The sequence below is a fragment of the Sinohyriopsis cumingii genome, unplaced genomic scaffold (genome assembly GCF_028554795.1).
Source record: "Sinohyriopsis cumingii isolate HCF-2022 unplaced genomic scaffold, ASM2855479v2 utg001397l, whole genome shotgun sequence".
NCBI classification, from domain to species: domain Eukaryota; kingdom Metazoa; phylum Mollusca; class Bivalvia; order Unionida; family Unionidae; genus Sinohyriopsis; species Sinohyriopsis cumingii.
Window position 1 is genome coordinate 2,694,111 of NW_028315993.1, and position 16,855 is coordinate 2,710,965.

Sequence of the window (16,855 nt, forward strand, 5' to 3'; positions counted from 1 at the left end):
ACCAGATCATATGCAGGTAGGTTGTTATGTTATCCATTAAAGTTTTGAGCTTCATTTTATTGTTGTGAATTGTTTAGATCTATTATTATGTATTCTTGCTAAAATGAAGTATTTTAGTTCTAAGTATTTAACACAGTGCGCAAGGAAACATATTTAAAACATAAGTTATAATACAAATAAATATTTAATTCATATGTTTAGTTACAAAGATACAAAGAATAGGGCAAAAGATGAACCCATGCATACAGAACGAATGGCCACTACATCTTCATGGTTCACATCAACACCTGGCCAAGTGCTTTTGCAATATACAGAGAGAATGAAGACACCTTCAGTATCTGAAGTATTTGCTTTTGAAAATTCAGGGAGGTAAACATTACACCTTTTTCCGTTTTTGTTTCTGGGGGTCATACAATTGTCATTCTACTGTAAACAATGATGTAACAAATGCAATGATGATAAAGGACAGTACTTTAACTGTGCCAGCAGGATGAGTTCCCACATTATACTTTTCTTAGTTTGACTTAGAACAAAAGATCATTGAATTTCGCTTTTTCAGAAGTGGGACGGGATACTTCAACTACGCCACTTGATGCATGGTAAAAATGCATAATTTGAAATGCCATTGTTTTGGGTAGGCAAAACGGTTCCAGCGTAATGTCCGGGCTAACTCAATACATCTTAGATGACAAGTGATTGTATATTGATATTGTGTCTACATATCTCATAAGCTTTTTTATTCAGTTTCCCATTTATAGCTATGTCCCACATGCAGTTCTTGCTAACACCCTGTGCCCATATATCCACTTAGATTATGATGAATGCACATAGGAGATATATAATTTAAAACAAAATTATGAGATGACAGAGTTGAGGATGTTTAGGACACCACTAGCATTTAATCAGAATTTTATTCGTTAGGACTGTTGATTAAACTTATTTGGCATTTAATTCACAATACTGTATGTTATTTTTAAGTGTTCATTTTTTCTTGGGAATTAAATGATTTGTTGATTTTTCCAAACCTTGTTGGTTTTCAGTCTTTGCTGGTTTAAAAGTTTGGAGTTAGAAAGCTGTTTCTGTTTTGATTATTACTCGTCAGGAACACTGACCCAAGCAAAATTGCAATCCTCGTACGTTAACTATTAGCCGAATCTCCAATGCAGCTTTCGCTTGATGATATAAATCAAGCTGTATTATCAATATGGGGTCACCATGACAAAATCATCCATCTTTAGGTGCTATATGTATAGATTGTGTCATTTTTCCAAGTATCTACAGGAGTGTCCTACATCACATCACCAATACACATGAGTAGATATGCTCACATGGCCAAGGCATTAATAAATGTCTACATTAACTTTTGTTGGAGAATGATGAGTGGACAAAACTTTGGCTTGATTCCAAGAAGGATGCCAAAGTGCTGAACATTTTGCCACACGTGCTTTTGGACCAAAGGTTCCTAAAGTTAGTGGAGTATTATTTACATTTCAGATATGCCATTTCAGGATTGCAGCAATTGCATTGTATGTAAATGAAAAAATGTGAAGACTGTTTTAAATGCTGTCATTCTCAACTTGAGAATAAATTACTGTATATATTTACCATTTGAAGATCTGAATATGTTAGCATTTGTAAGAAGTGTGCTGATGATGCATGCACAGTGACTCTCCTCAAGTCTTTGGTAAGTTCAGGTATAATAAATGCACATCAGGTATTTTAAAAAATCCATGACACTCTTTCAATAAACACTTCAGTAAAGATGTTATGTATGCAAAATTTATGAACAGTAATTATTATTTAACAATTGTATTAATGTGTTAGTAGATTACAAATGACACATGATATAAGATACAAATTTTGATAATTGCAGAAAAACTGCTAAGCTTTACGCTTTTCATCAACACATCCTGTTGTACTGTGCCAAGAGATTTTCATACATCCCTCCTGTGTAAGGAGTAGGAATGAGCTGACTGCTTTGGATCACAATATCCATAGTGGCAGAGGTGTAACAAAGAAGGGGAGATAGTGCAAGTTTGTTTCTCTACAGGAAATTAGAAATACTTTTATATATTGAGTGTACACTATGATCCCTGCTTTGACATCAAGCCATTGGAATATTATTCACATGTACAAGTCATACAAACTTAGTATTATATAAAGATCTAGATACAAGTCATTTTGCAAACCGGCACACATTCTATTAATATTTGTGGTAAGGAAAATTAATATTTTCATGTACACATATCTTGTGATTAGTATTGTTTTCATTCTAGTGGATATTTACATCGTTCCATTATATTTATTTTGATTTGAGCAATGCAAGTCTTAAAATTAGAGCCAATGATATGTATAGCACTATCCCAGGGGACTGACACATTATTAAGGATATATGGGGTTCATGGACGTTTGGGGAAGATGGTGTCATCATGACGATTACTAGCTGATACCTGTTAATGAAAACATGTTGCCTTCGGAAGAAATGGGCACACATACATCTTGTCTCACGTAGTACTTTTTAGATAGAACACATCGGAACAAAACCAACCCCTCAACAGCTCATTGGGAACTGGTTACGAGGCTCTAATATTGCGTGAAAGATTGTTATGGGTTAACATGGGGATGCTTGCTTAACAAGTTAAGAAAATAAAATTTCCTTTAAACAAGTATCGATGTTGTAGACAAAACAACTGCACATGGTCCATCTGACCATACAGAGAAAACAAGATAATGACTATATCCTTAATTACTCTGTACACATATTTTTTGCTGTTGTAATGTCATGATGTTTGTTTATGTGAACTTGTCATTGTATATGTTTGTTTGTATTCTCCAATATCGTACACTCCTTAAAGCATCTAAAGTTAGGCGATATTTTAAATATACATTACTATTATTATTATTATTATTATTTTTATTATTATTATTATTATTATTATTATTATTAGCTCGTTGTCGGAATAAATAGCTTATTCATAATAGTTCAGCCTTGGTGTTCGTCATTCCTTATTTTCCTCACATCTCTCGCAAACGCTAAATAAGACTCTGCATTTTATAAGGCAAAGATGCATACTTTCCAAATGCGCTGAATTTATTTTCAAGATGGAAGCTTGATCATATCTCATTAATTTAGTTTTTGTTGTAAAAATGGACGTGTACAGTTTCTAAATTTTCCGTGACCCCAGAAACGCTAAGAACAATTAAAAAGCGATCAATGCATACAATGTATATTACAATCTGAGCATACAATAAAAAATACAAGACAATCGGTCTGTGAGGTAAACCCAGCGCATCGCCAAGGCATATTTTCGTGCGTATGAAATCAAAGTGCGTGAGATTATTTCTGCTCGAAATGGATTTAAGTCCTCAAATTGACCCCGGGTTCCAAACGAGGAGGAATTTGGAGTTAAGTTATTGATATAGGTCAAGGCCTTCGAAACACCATGCCCTATCATAGAGCAATAATCCATTAAAAGTAACAATTACCAGAGAACAAGAAAAATAAGCCAAAATCATATTAACGTGGTTTTCTTTGATGATGTGTGCTAAGCAAAATCAGCAGATGAGTAATTCATCATTCATCATTAATGTCATAGCATTACGTATATTTGTTTTTATTGCATAGCATTCCTATGTCATACTTCGTACCTATCGTATATTCTTAAAGTAGTTGCAACAAAACCCATTCCAGTTAGACTGGTGGAATAATTCCATTCTTTGTAGCTTCATAAACGTTGTGAGCAGCGGAGGTCCTAGATGTTACATCTCTCTCTCTTTCTCTTCTTCTCTTCATTTGTTTAGAAACAAATCTCATGGAATCAAATCAAATAGAGAGAGAAGGAAAGGGTTTAGCGTGCCATCTGTTTGGCTGTTGTTATGTATATACGTAGTTTTGTTTGTTATTTTCCCATTTGTTATTTCTCCTGTGTCTTTAAGCAACCCTTTCAAAAGTTACTGTTCAAATAAGAACAATTTCAAAATCATGTTATGAATAAATTCATTGTACCCGGGTCATTATTTCAAATTATACACATGTTCTTTTTTGGGAAAACTTGGGCTGTTTTCGACAAACGTTTTCAATATCGCTACTCTCCAAGGAATGTACATTGTCCATTTACTAACATGGAGTTATTTAAAGCAATTGCATTAGTTATGCATCAAAACGTACGACTTGTATTTAGATGCACTGTTGCTGAATTCCTTTTCTTTTGGGATAATGGATTGGTTCTGTAAAATACAATGAATATCTTGTTGTCAGTGACATTAAAGCAAACTACTTTAATCTAAAATGCTCATCGTACGATGAAAATATTTTCTAAAGTTATTCTTCTGAGCTGGATTTACCTTTAGCAAGAATACATTTATGTTTGTGTATTTTTACTTTCTAATTTACGTTATGACACAACGAAATTCAAACAATAACGTATTATCGTTTAACAGTCCATCTATCATGTTTATATATAAATAACATTAATATATTGTTTTTGTTCGGAACTTGTGGAATCGGTTACTTGATGATATTAACAATGATCTTAATATACTGTTTAAATACCTGTCGCGTATCTGACAACATCAAAGGACCCGTCTTTGTGAAGAGCATGAAATCGAAACTAATTACATAAAGATTGGAGCTATAAACATTCTACAGAGCTTAGGCAACTAAAATCTTTCCATTTAATAATGGCATTATTCTGGACTCTTACATTGCATTCCATATAAATTGACCATAAACATTTAAAACACGCATTTGTGCATCGTATCATAGCACTACTACTGCTACTGCTTATAATTATGATAATAATAAACCAGAAACAGCAATTATAGTAGAAGTTGCACGAAGGACAACAAAGCAATGAAAACTAACCGGCATAGATGGACATGCATTTCATGTTTAATGTTGTGGTTATCTCGAGTTAATTTTCATGAAATTTTCCAACTTTTATTACAATTATACAATGATAATAGAGCTTGAAAACTAGATACCTGTATTAACAGGGACTTCATTATAGCTTTTGCCTATTCACAATACAATCATCATGACACTACATTAATATTTAAAGCTGATCGGAAAAATTTCCTGTAATATCTGGGCAGGACCGTAAAAGTGCGTTTGTTTATAAATCAAGAATGAAGAAATGAAATTTGAAAATCAATCTTTGGAATCATTGCCGTACAGATATCTAAAATCTGAATAAATAATTTAAATGTTTGAGAATATAAAAATAACATTATTAATATATTGTATTACGCCTTATTTTACTATAAAAAAGTAAAAAATCTTTTCTACCTTAAGTAATGTTTCTATTGATTTATTTTCTACCTCGGAAATTTAAAAACTGACAAATTTAGTTATGGTTTATATGATATTTGTTAATGTAAGCAAATGAAGTTATATCATAAACTGTAAGATATGTAATGTATTTGGAATAATGGAATACTCACTGTAAACGTTTGCAGGACCATTATATAAAATTATCCAGGTTAATGTAGTTTTGGGGTGCATATAAATAATTTAGCAAATCAATTTCAGTAAATCTGAATGATATTGACCAGCTTTGTCTGTGGTACCAGACATATGAGAAAATACTAAGCAGTGATGGCTATTTTAAGACAAGATGAAAGATGTGACTGAGGACTGGTAACCCATGTTTTCGCTTATCAGAAACGGAGTTTAATCCAGTGTAGCAAGTATTTCAAATGTATAGATAAAGGGAGCAGTGACATAGACCGATTTACGATTATAACCTGAGAGTATTTTAGTACAAACATGATAATAACCCTATATTTCAGTGCCAATTGCCATTTTAGGAGAAACCACCAGTATAATAAAACATCAAGGGTTTTATCCCAATTGTGTTGTAGTATGTACACAAGGACACTAACCCGACATAATTTTAATGTAATAACCTGGTAGAGTTTTATCAAAAACGACAGGCTAAGGACAATAATCTGTGTTGTTTAAGAACAGATCGTAATGGACAATGACTCTATACTGTTTTGGTACAAACCATTAGGATAAAAACCCCAGGATTGTTTCAGTCTGTACCATCAGAGATAACAAAAACACATGACTGTTTCAGTATGTACTATCAGGATAATAACCACAGGACTGTTTCAGCATGTACCATCATAGATAATAACTCTGTTTAAATAAAAAGCATTAGCGATAATAACATGAGACGTTTTACCGTCAGGATAATAACCAGAGAGTGTTTTAGTACAAATAAATCAGGGATTGTAAGTCAAGGTCGTTTTAGTACAAATTATCAGGTTAACAAGCTGAGTGTTTTACTACAAACCATCTAGGATTATTAAACTTAGAATTTTACTACAAACCAGCATGGATACTGACCTTACAGTGTTTTAGTCCAAACCAATACGGATAATAAAATACATTATTTTTGTACACACCATTAGTAATAATAACATGAGAGTATTTAGTACGCACTGTCAGGGCAGTAACATCAAGCTGTTTTAGTACACACTGTCAGGGGCAATAAAATAAGAGTGTTTTTGTACGCACTGTCAGGGGCAATAACATGAGTGTTTTAGTACGCACTGTCAGGGGCAATAACATCAAGGTGTTTTAGTACGCACTGTCAGGGGCAATAACATGATTATTTTAGTACGCACTGTCAGGGGCAATAACATGAGAGTGTTTTAGTATGCACTGTCAGGGGCAATAACATCAAGGTATTTTACTACACACTCTCAGGGCAATAACATGAGAGTGTTTTAGTTGAAAATTTTAATGACAAAAATTATAGAAATTCTTTTTAGTACAAACCATACTGGATGTTAACCTGATAGTGTGTTAGTACAAACAATCGGGTATAATATCCTGAGACTGTGTTAGTACAAACCATCAGGTATAATAACCTGATAGTGTGTTAGTAAAATCCATCAGGTATAATATCCTGATAGTGTGTTAGTACAAGCCATCAGGTATAATAACCCGATAGTGTGATAGTACAAGCCATCAGGTATAATAACCCGATAGTGTGTTAGTACAAACCATCAGGTATAATATCCTGATATTGTGTTAGTACAAACCATCAGGTATAATATCCTGATATTGTGTTAGTACAAACCATCAGGTATAATATCCTGATAGTGTTTTAGTACAAATCATCAGGTATAATAACCTGATAGTGTGTTAGTACAAACCATCAGGTATAATATCCTGATATTGTGTTAGTACAAACCATCAGGTATAATATCCTGATAGTGTGTTAGTAAAAACCATCAGGTATAATAACCTGATAGTGTGTTAGTACAAACTATCGGGTATAATAACCTGATAGTGTGTTAGTACAAACCATCGGGTATAATAATCTGATAGTGTGTTGGTACAAACCATCAGGTATAATAACCTGATAGTGTGTTAGTACAAACCATCGGGTATAATAATCTGATAGTGTGATAGTAAAACCCATCAGGTATAATAACCTGATAGTGTGTTAGTACAAACCATCGGGTATAATAATCTGATAGTGTGTTAGTACAAACCATCAGGTATAATAACCTGATAGTGTGTTAGTACAAACCATCAGGTATAATATCCTGATAGTGTGTTAGTACAAACCATCGGGTATAATATCCTGATAGTGTGTTAGTACAAACCATCGGGTATAATAACCTGATAGTGTGTTAGTACAAACCATCGGGTATAATAATCTGATAGTGTGTTGGTACAAACCATCAGGTATAATAACCTGATAGTGTGTTAGTACAAACCATCGGGTATAATAATCTGATAGTGTGATAGTAAAACCCATCAGGTATAATAACCTGATAGTGTGTTAGTACAAACCATCGGGTATAATAATCTGATAGTGTGTTAGTACAAACCATCAGGTATAATAACCTGATAGTGTGTTAGTACAAACCATCAGGTATAATATCCTGATAGTGTGTTAGTACAAACCATCGGGTATAATAACCTGATAGTGTGTTAGTGGATATTAACCTGATCTTGTTTTATTACATACCATTAGGGGTAATAATATTACAGTGTTTAGTACAAACCATCGGGTATAATAACCTGATAGTGTGTTAGTACAAACCATCGGGTATAATAATCTGATAATGTGTTAGTACAAACCATCTGGTATAATATCCTGATAGTGTGTTAGTACAAATCATCGGGTATAATAACCTGATAGTGTGTTAGTGGATATTAACCTGATCTTGTTTTATTACATACCATTAGGGGTAATAATATTACAGCGTTTAGTACAAACCATCGGGTATAATAACCTGATAGTGTGTTAGTACATACCATCGGGTATAATAATCTGATAGTGTGTTAGTACAAATCATCGGGTATAATAACCTGATAGTGTGTTAGTACAAACCATCAGGTATAATATCCTGATAGTGTGTTAGTACAAACCATCGGGTATAATAACCTGATAGTGTGTTAGTGGATATTAACCTGATCTTGTTTTATTACATACCATTAGGGGTAATAATATTACAGTGTTTAGTACAAACCATCGGGTATAATAACCTGATAGTGTGTTAGTACAAACCATCGGGTATAATAATCTGATAATGTGTTAGTACAAACCATCTGGTATAATATCCTGATAGTGTGTTAGTACAAATCATCGGGTATAATAACCTGATAGTGTGTTAGTGGATATTAACCTGATCTTGTTTTATTACATACCATTAGGGGTAATAATATTACAGCGTTTAGTACAAACCATCGGGTATAATAACCTGATAGTGTGTTAGTACATACCATCGGGTATAATAATCTGATAGTGTGTTAGTACAAATCATCGGGTATAATAACCTGATAGTGTGTTAGTACAAACCATCAGGTATAATATCCTGATAGTGTGTTAGTACAAATCATCAGGTATAATATCCTGATAGTGTGTTAGTACAAACCATCGGGTATAATAACCTGATATTGTGTTAGTACATACCATCGGGTATAATAATCTGATAGTGTGTTAGTACAAACTATCAGGTATAATATCCTGATAGTGTGTTAGTACAAACCATCGGGTATAATAATCTGATAGTGTGTTAGTACAAACATTCGGATATAATAACCTGATAGTGTGTTAGTACATACCATCGGGTATAATAATCTGATAGTGTGTTAGTACAAACCATCTGGTATAATAACCTGATGGTGTGTTAGTACAAACCATCAGGTATAATATCCTGATAGTGTGTTAGTACAAACCATCAGGTATAATAACCTGATAGTGTGTTAGTACATGCCATCGGGTATAATAATCTGATAGTGTGTTAGTAGAAACCATCGGGTATAATAACCTGATAGTGTGTTAGTACAAACCATCGGGTATAATAACCTGATAGTGTGTTAGTACATACCATCGGGTATAATAATCTGATAGTGTGTTAGTACAAACCATCTGGTATAATAACCTGATAGTGTGTTAGTACAAACCATCGGGTATAATAACCTGATAGTATGTTAGTACAAACCATCAGGTATAATATCCTGATAGTGTGTTAGTACAAACCATCGGGTATAATAACCTGTTAGTGTGTTAGTACAAACCATCGGGTATAATAATCTGATAGTGTGTTAGCACAAACCATCGGGTATAATAATCTGATAGTGTGATAGTACAAGCCATCAGGTATAATAACCTGATAGTGTGTTAGTGGATATTAACCTGATCTTGTTTTATTACATACCATTAGGGGTAATAATATTACAGTGTTTAGTACAATCATCGGGAGTTATTACCTGGGTGTGTTTTAGTGCAAACTATAGTGGACAATTGCCTGCAAATAGGCTAAACTTTAATTGTGGAACTTAACAATTAAAAATAATCACTGGAGATTATATCCATCACTGGAAGACAATCAATTGAATAATTTCAATTCGATCCACGACTGTCTGTCAAACGGGTAAACGGATTAACTAAAAATCAAAGTGACCCTTTACATTCTAATGAAACGCACATACTCAATGCAATTCAAAATTAAGTAATAATGCATAGGCAATAAAATAAACAAAATGAGCAACACAAATATGTAAAATCGGTGACTCATTTCAATTTATTGTTTATTCAGATTCATATATGTGTAATATATAATATTTGCTTTAACATATGGCAAGTATTCATTATTATATTAAATGCAAAATAAAGTATGTTTATATCAGAATTCATGTATATACAGTATGAAATAAAATTTTAGCAGGCAATGTATTAATCATGGCATTTTCAAAATTGTTATTTCATATTGATATTTCATATGGATATAACCATATATTTTATTCTTATTCAATTCAAATACACAAAAACAAAGTTGTTATTAAAGTGTTTCACGCAATATAATATATGATCTCATTCCCCTTATTCACATAGGTACACCATCCTACGTCATATTTTTGTCAAATATAGTCTCGACTTCAGGAATAAAAATTACAAATTTGACAATATGTGCACAAAGCTTAGAGTAATCATCTAATATTATCATTTTATGAAACAAAAAATCTACAGGAGTCAAATAAATAGGTGCAACACAACATAAAATGTGTGACGTTTTGAGAACGTACATTATTTAACTTTTTAACATAAATGATTGATATAGGGAAACATGTTATGAACAGCATATTAAATATATAACCCGTTTGTATCAGTCCCTATCTTGGAACTTTATAGGAACTTGCTGACTGGGGTGATTATTGATCAGTGGGCCTAAATGACCACAATTCATGTCAAGGTATGCAATATCAACTAAAGTGTGGGGAAACCATTATGTTCTTATTAGACTTGTTATGGCAATGACTCCTGATCCCCAAGTTCAGGACCATTGGGTTCTTCTGATATCCAAGTGGAAGTCGTTCACACATTCACAAAATTATGCTGTAAAGTCCCCTTTTCTATGCTACATATGACCTTTCTCTTTGATTGTTTGACCTCAAGTAAATATGACTCTTCCATATATTAAGTGCATATCATCCAGGAACATTGGTCAATGAATGTACCCTATAGTTGAAGTTATGAAGGCGACATATTAACACTAACCACTGACCATTTGACACCAAAATCAATAAGTTCCTACTTACATGACACGAACGTCATCCACAGATTTTGGATGCAGAACGGACCCATTGACTATACAATTTGCCAGCTCAACCGAAATGCATGCTATTTATACAGTTTGATCTGGGTCAGTTCATGTCTTTTCTCAAAACTATATTTGCAGTGAGCCTGACCGTTTACCTGAAAATCAATAAGTTTCTTATTCCACACAATGCAATATACTTACACAGATTGTTTGAGTAATGTGATGTTCAGATAACGTTACTGTGCAGAAACCAACTTCAAGTCACAGTCACCGTAGTATTTTAACTTTGAAGACCCGATATGCTTCTTCCTTTACATCATGTGCAAAATATTCACAAATGTTTGTCCTGGTCTGTGATTTAGAATATATGGTATAGTGTAGAGACAGAAGAAACTTATTTCTTTCAGTCATGGTGACATTGCATGTTAACCTTGTTCCCATGAACTTAGATGACGTCATCCTTATCGCAAATGCAAGATACATGTACATTTTGTTTGGTAGAAGTATAGCAGATATATGTGCTGTGTAAGTGAAGGTGTCATCTGCGGTTAAATAGTATATTTCCCCAAGTAGAACAATCTACTGGACCTTTATACATGTTAACATTGTTAACATGGCATTATGTCATCATTATCATCATCATCCACTGAGACGTTATACCGGCTGTCATTGTCACATTGTCATCAGTTCATCCTTTACAGTATCGTCTACGGTAAATCATATAACAGTATTAGTACAACCATATAATCACATAAAAACAATATTATGATGTGTACATTTACATTTTGTAGCAAAACTCATCAACAGCTCTAAAGTCTAGTGAACACAAAGTGAGTTTTCCATCGTTTCATTAGCCCCATTCTTATTTACTTTACTAGTAAATATAATATGAATTTTAGATCATTGCAAGGGGCCCGTGGTTTAACTTCCATTGCTATCTAACATAAGATGGGTTTTGGATCCATTTTCAGTCTTCTTCATGATGTACTATATTTGTGAATAAAATACCAGTTTTGGATCACTTTAAAAGCCTTCCCCACCAGATTTGTTTCCTTTACTAGCCACTACAAGATGGATTTTTGAGCCTTTCAACACAGAAGATAAATTCAGTTTATACATATTTCTAAAACGATGTTCATATTTCACGACTTCTTTGCTCTATGACACTATGCGTATGATGCAGGTGTATGCATATTTAGTGCATGAAGTATATTCGGTTTGCGATTGATTTGTACAAGTTCATGATCCAAAACAGATAGATAGCAGATACAAGTCCATCTAAAGTCCTTAAAACATGACCAGTGCCAAGATTATCTCTGTCATCCACAGCACTATCAGGATTTCTAAAGATGTGTTTACTTCCAATTGCCTGTCATCCAGTATTACAGGATTTCCCCAGGATGTGTTAACTTACCACATAAATTGTAAACAACACTCTGTCTACAGTAACATTAGGATTTATCCAGATGAGTTAACTTTTCACCTAAGGTGTAAACAACACTCTGTCTACAGTAATATTAGGATTCATCCAGATGAGTTAACTTTTCACCTAAAGTGAAAACAACACTTTGTCTACAGTAACATATGGATTTATCCAGAGTGAGTTTACTTTCTACCTAAAACAGCTATGCCGTCAAAGACACTATGTACTGCCGCCTTAAATGTGCTTTGAGATTTGAATCCCATCGCAAAATCAGCTATGTATAAAGGCTGAACCATTGTAATGTAAGGTTTGGCCAGTCTAATTTGCAACTGGTCATCGCGATATACAGAATGAATTTTCCCAATTTAGGCCTGATGTTCCTGTGATATTGATGCTACCTGTAGAAGAGGAACATCATTACCGTCACTTATCAGTGTAATGATCTGGAGAAGAATAATGATGGGCATCTGTGTACAAGATTCTAGCAGAAGTATGGACTTTTATTATCCTATTATTCTCATAAAGATGATGATCATCTGTCATCCTCGTACTCTGCATATTTCCTTCATTGTGTTTAGAAAAATTGAATTACCGTCTTGTCTCCATCTTCTCCTCTTTAAGGTGATGTTCATCAATCATCCCTTGCCTCTGCATAGTACTGTTTCAATCTGACGATAAAGATATAATCACATAACTGTTTTTCTGCCTTCTCCATATAAATATGATGCTTATCTGTCATCCCTTGTCTCTGCATGCTAGCCTCAATCTGATGAGAAAAATGGGCAAACTTATAATGAGTTTGGCTATTAGAAAATGATATAATAATTACCTTAAAATGGCCATTATAAAATACATAAAAAATTACACTCAAATGTATATATGTACATGTTATATACACAATGGGTACAATTATATAATATATAGACAAGACAAACATTACATATTCAATACATATATATGCTGGAAACAAGTACATATTAAATGCAAGTACACTGGACATACATGTACATATTACACATATATGAATACATCATACATGTACATATCGTATGCATATGCATATTACATATATATGTACAAAGTCTGAGAAAGATGCTATAACACAGATTCTGGAAAATATTGTCATGGCTATAACAATGATTTGTCTTGTCTACCAAAATATGATATAACACACTCTCCTGGCTGCCGTATAATTCAGTTCTTGTCTAATACATTTTCACATCAGTCAACTGTAATCTTCTGCTCAAAACTCACATCTGGTGATTATCACAGTTTTCAAAGCCATTTACGCCACACGTGACGTCTGTGACTAGTCCTAGGTTTTATTTCCATTTATATCACACGTAGCATCTGGAGACTAGTCTTAGCTTTTACAGCCATATATGTCACACGTGACCTCTGGGAACTAGTCCTAGCGTTTACAGCCATTTACGTCACACGTAGTGTCTGGGGACTAGTCCTAACTTTTACAGTCGTTTACGTCACATGTGACGTCTGGGTACTATTGATATTACAGCCATTTATGTCAAACGCGGCGTATGGGGACTAGTCCTAGCTTTTACAGCCATTTACGTCACACGTAGCGTCTGTGGACTACTCCTAACTTTTACAGCCATTTGAGTCACACGTGGCGTCTGGGCACTAGTCATATATTTTACAGCCATTTATGTCACACGCGGCGTATAGGGACTAGTCCTAGCTTTTACAGCCACTTGCGTCATTTAATGGTCTCCAGGTGATACAATATGTTATCCTAGGTTGTTGGGTTTCTAAATAAAAATCTACTAAGACCTTTACGAAGGCTTTTGGGTCTAAAATAAATTATGACCTGTATATCTATTTAGGTGATTGGGTCGATACTCCTGTTTGGTGGCCAAATCTTTTAATTTAATGCTATGTAGATGTTCACTCGGCTTTGGGGGCTTATATATATATATATATATATATATATATATATATATATATATATATATATATATATATATATATATATATATATATATATATATACACACACACACACACACACACACACACACACACACACATATATATATATATATATATATATATATATATATATATATATATATATATATATATATATATATATATATATGCATAGAAAATATATTTTGGCTATTACCTGATGTGTATCAGCATGCAGTTTATTTTCTTATTATGTGGTTAAAACTAGCTTCAATAATATATTACTTACCTGTTGCTATTGCATAGCTGGTACTATGCCAAATATACAACTGTGATGATAATGTGTCCTGCCACTAGGGTGAAACAGGATTCCAGTACACTAGATCACCAATTAGACACCTTGCACAAGCTGCTCATGCGGACTGTGCCCTTCATTCTTTTTCCTAGGTAGAAGCCTATCTCAGTGGGATATCAGTACAGGATGAGATGATGGAAGTCGGCAAATTCGTAAAGATTTACCATCAATGCTAGTCTCACTATCCAAACTCTAGCCAAGTATCAGCAATACTATACATGTTGCTACTGCAGAGCATAGGTAGTCAGTCTGTTGGGAGGCTGATGATCATGCAAATGGTGAGCACAAACAAACACAACAAATACTCACCTTGTGGCAGTGTGTCATTTTGATTGATAATGTAGCTTTTAAAAGCTTTTCAGTCATATAGGTATGATGTCTGCTTTATGACTGTTTATATTGATGTCTAGCTCTGGGTCATCCTATTGCACACATGTAGCATACTGTCTCATCCATTCAAAATATCCTGACACCTGGCAACCAGTCCTAGTACTAACCTCTTAATTCTTAGTGCCGAGTGAGTTAGCTGCTAGTATCATTTTTATAAGTCTTTGGAATGACTTGGCATAGGTTCAAAGCCGCAACCTCCCACATCCAAGGTGGATGCTGTAACCACTAGGCCACCGTTGTGGTTCTTATTGTTGAGTAACAGACTACAGCATTATGGAATCCACAGCGATCATTTTCTGAGCAACAAAAGATTCGTCCCAAAGTAAAGAGATTATCTCTGGTTAGCGAACAAACAAAGGTAAATTGTTGGGCAAAAGTGACAAACATGTGGCTTTCATCAGATTTTAAAAAGACAAATGAATGGGAGAGGTCATTGAGACAGCAGTAGTTGAAAGGTCATGGCCTTTAATTGTCATGAAAGAATGGTCCTCATCATCAAGGGACTTGCAAACCCTTGACAGAAAATGCAATGCATCTAGAAAGGAGAAATAATTAAGCTGAAATAACAGCAAAACCTTAAATAGGTAGGATAAAGTAATTCCTACCAGTTGTTCTCACTTTAGTGACAGCTAAATAAAACTAAAAAGCACTAACAAGAAACAAAAGTATATCTTTATTGCAGGGACATTCAGGGTTGGAGCAACTGGTAGCAATTGTTCTTTTTTCTATAAAATCCTGTAGGCAAATGATAAACCGACTTATAATTCCCAAAGGACCTGATACAGCCTATATTGATAAGGCATTAAGCCATCTTCTTTTGTCGTGCCAACATTAATGCGACAAAAAATTACAAACTTCTTGAGGGTTAAAATTCTCAAAGGAAGCTTCACCCAAACTTCAAAGAAAGTTTATTAAGAGACCACAATCTAAAAGAAAGATTCCATTTTATCATTAGAGAGTGAGATACTGGTATTTGCTGCTCAGATACTTAATCCCTGATCTGATCTGCTAAATGTCCCAATGGCTGGCTCATTTGAAAATGGGATTGCTGGATAAAGCAGCTCAAACGTTCTTAACAGTAGAAACTAAGGGTTATTTCTTTCAAAAAGAAGAGACAGAAGAAAATCAGCCATAAAGCTCATAGATGGAGAGCTAGGATTGATAAGATTTCTCTTCGCTAATCACACCGGATTCTCCAGTTGCCATACAATACCTTAGACATCGATCCTGTCTGGTTAGAATGATACAAATGACACAACTCGTGAAAAATATGTCTTTGTAGAGAGTTCGTTTTAGATGGGCCTAACATGAAGGTTCAGAATATGTGAGCTGTTGTGTCCGAGAGAACCCCTGTCTTGCAACAGGTGGTCTTTCCTTTGAGGTAAGGTCCTAAGATATTCCACGAGCATGTTAAGAAAATCACTACGCCATGATCGCTATGGCCGCAGAGAAGTGATACCATTGAGCTGAACTGTGGAGTATCTGACTTTCTGTAGAGCTTGTGGGATCATCCTGAACGATGGGAAGGTTTAAGGCAATGGGCTTCCAATTCATGCTGAAATCACGCATTGTCCAGGCCATTTTGTCCACGACTAGGGAAACATAAAAGGGCATTTGGTTTTCTTCCAAAATCAGAACAGGGTAATTGATATAAATTGTGGATCTACCATTGTGTGATGACTATCAGC

The 16,855-nt window shown here is 34.2% G+C and overlaps 1 protein-coding gene across 1 annotated transcript in view; it reads right to left on the reverse strand.

Moving 5' to 3' along the window:
• Positions 1-10,035: 10,035 nt before the first annotated feature.
• The window catches only part of LOC149772546 (uncharacterized), a 129,526-nt gene continuing 122,706 nt past the window's right edge, over positions 10,036-16,855 (reverse strand). Inside the window, exon 21 of the mRNA XM_089947659.1 lies at positions 10,036-13,259. The gene's annotated coding sequence lies outside the window, so the exon portion shown is untranslated. The remainder of the gene's footprint in view (positions 13,260-16,855) is intronic.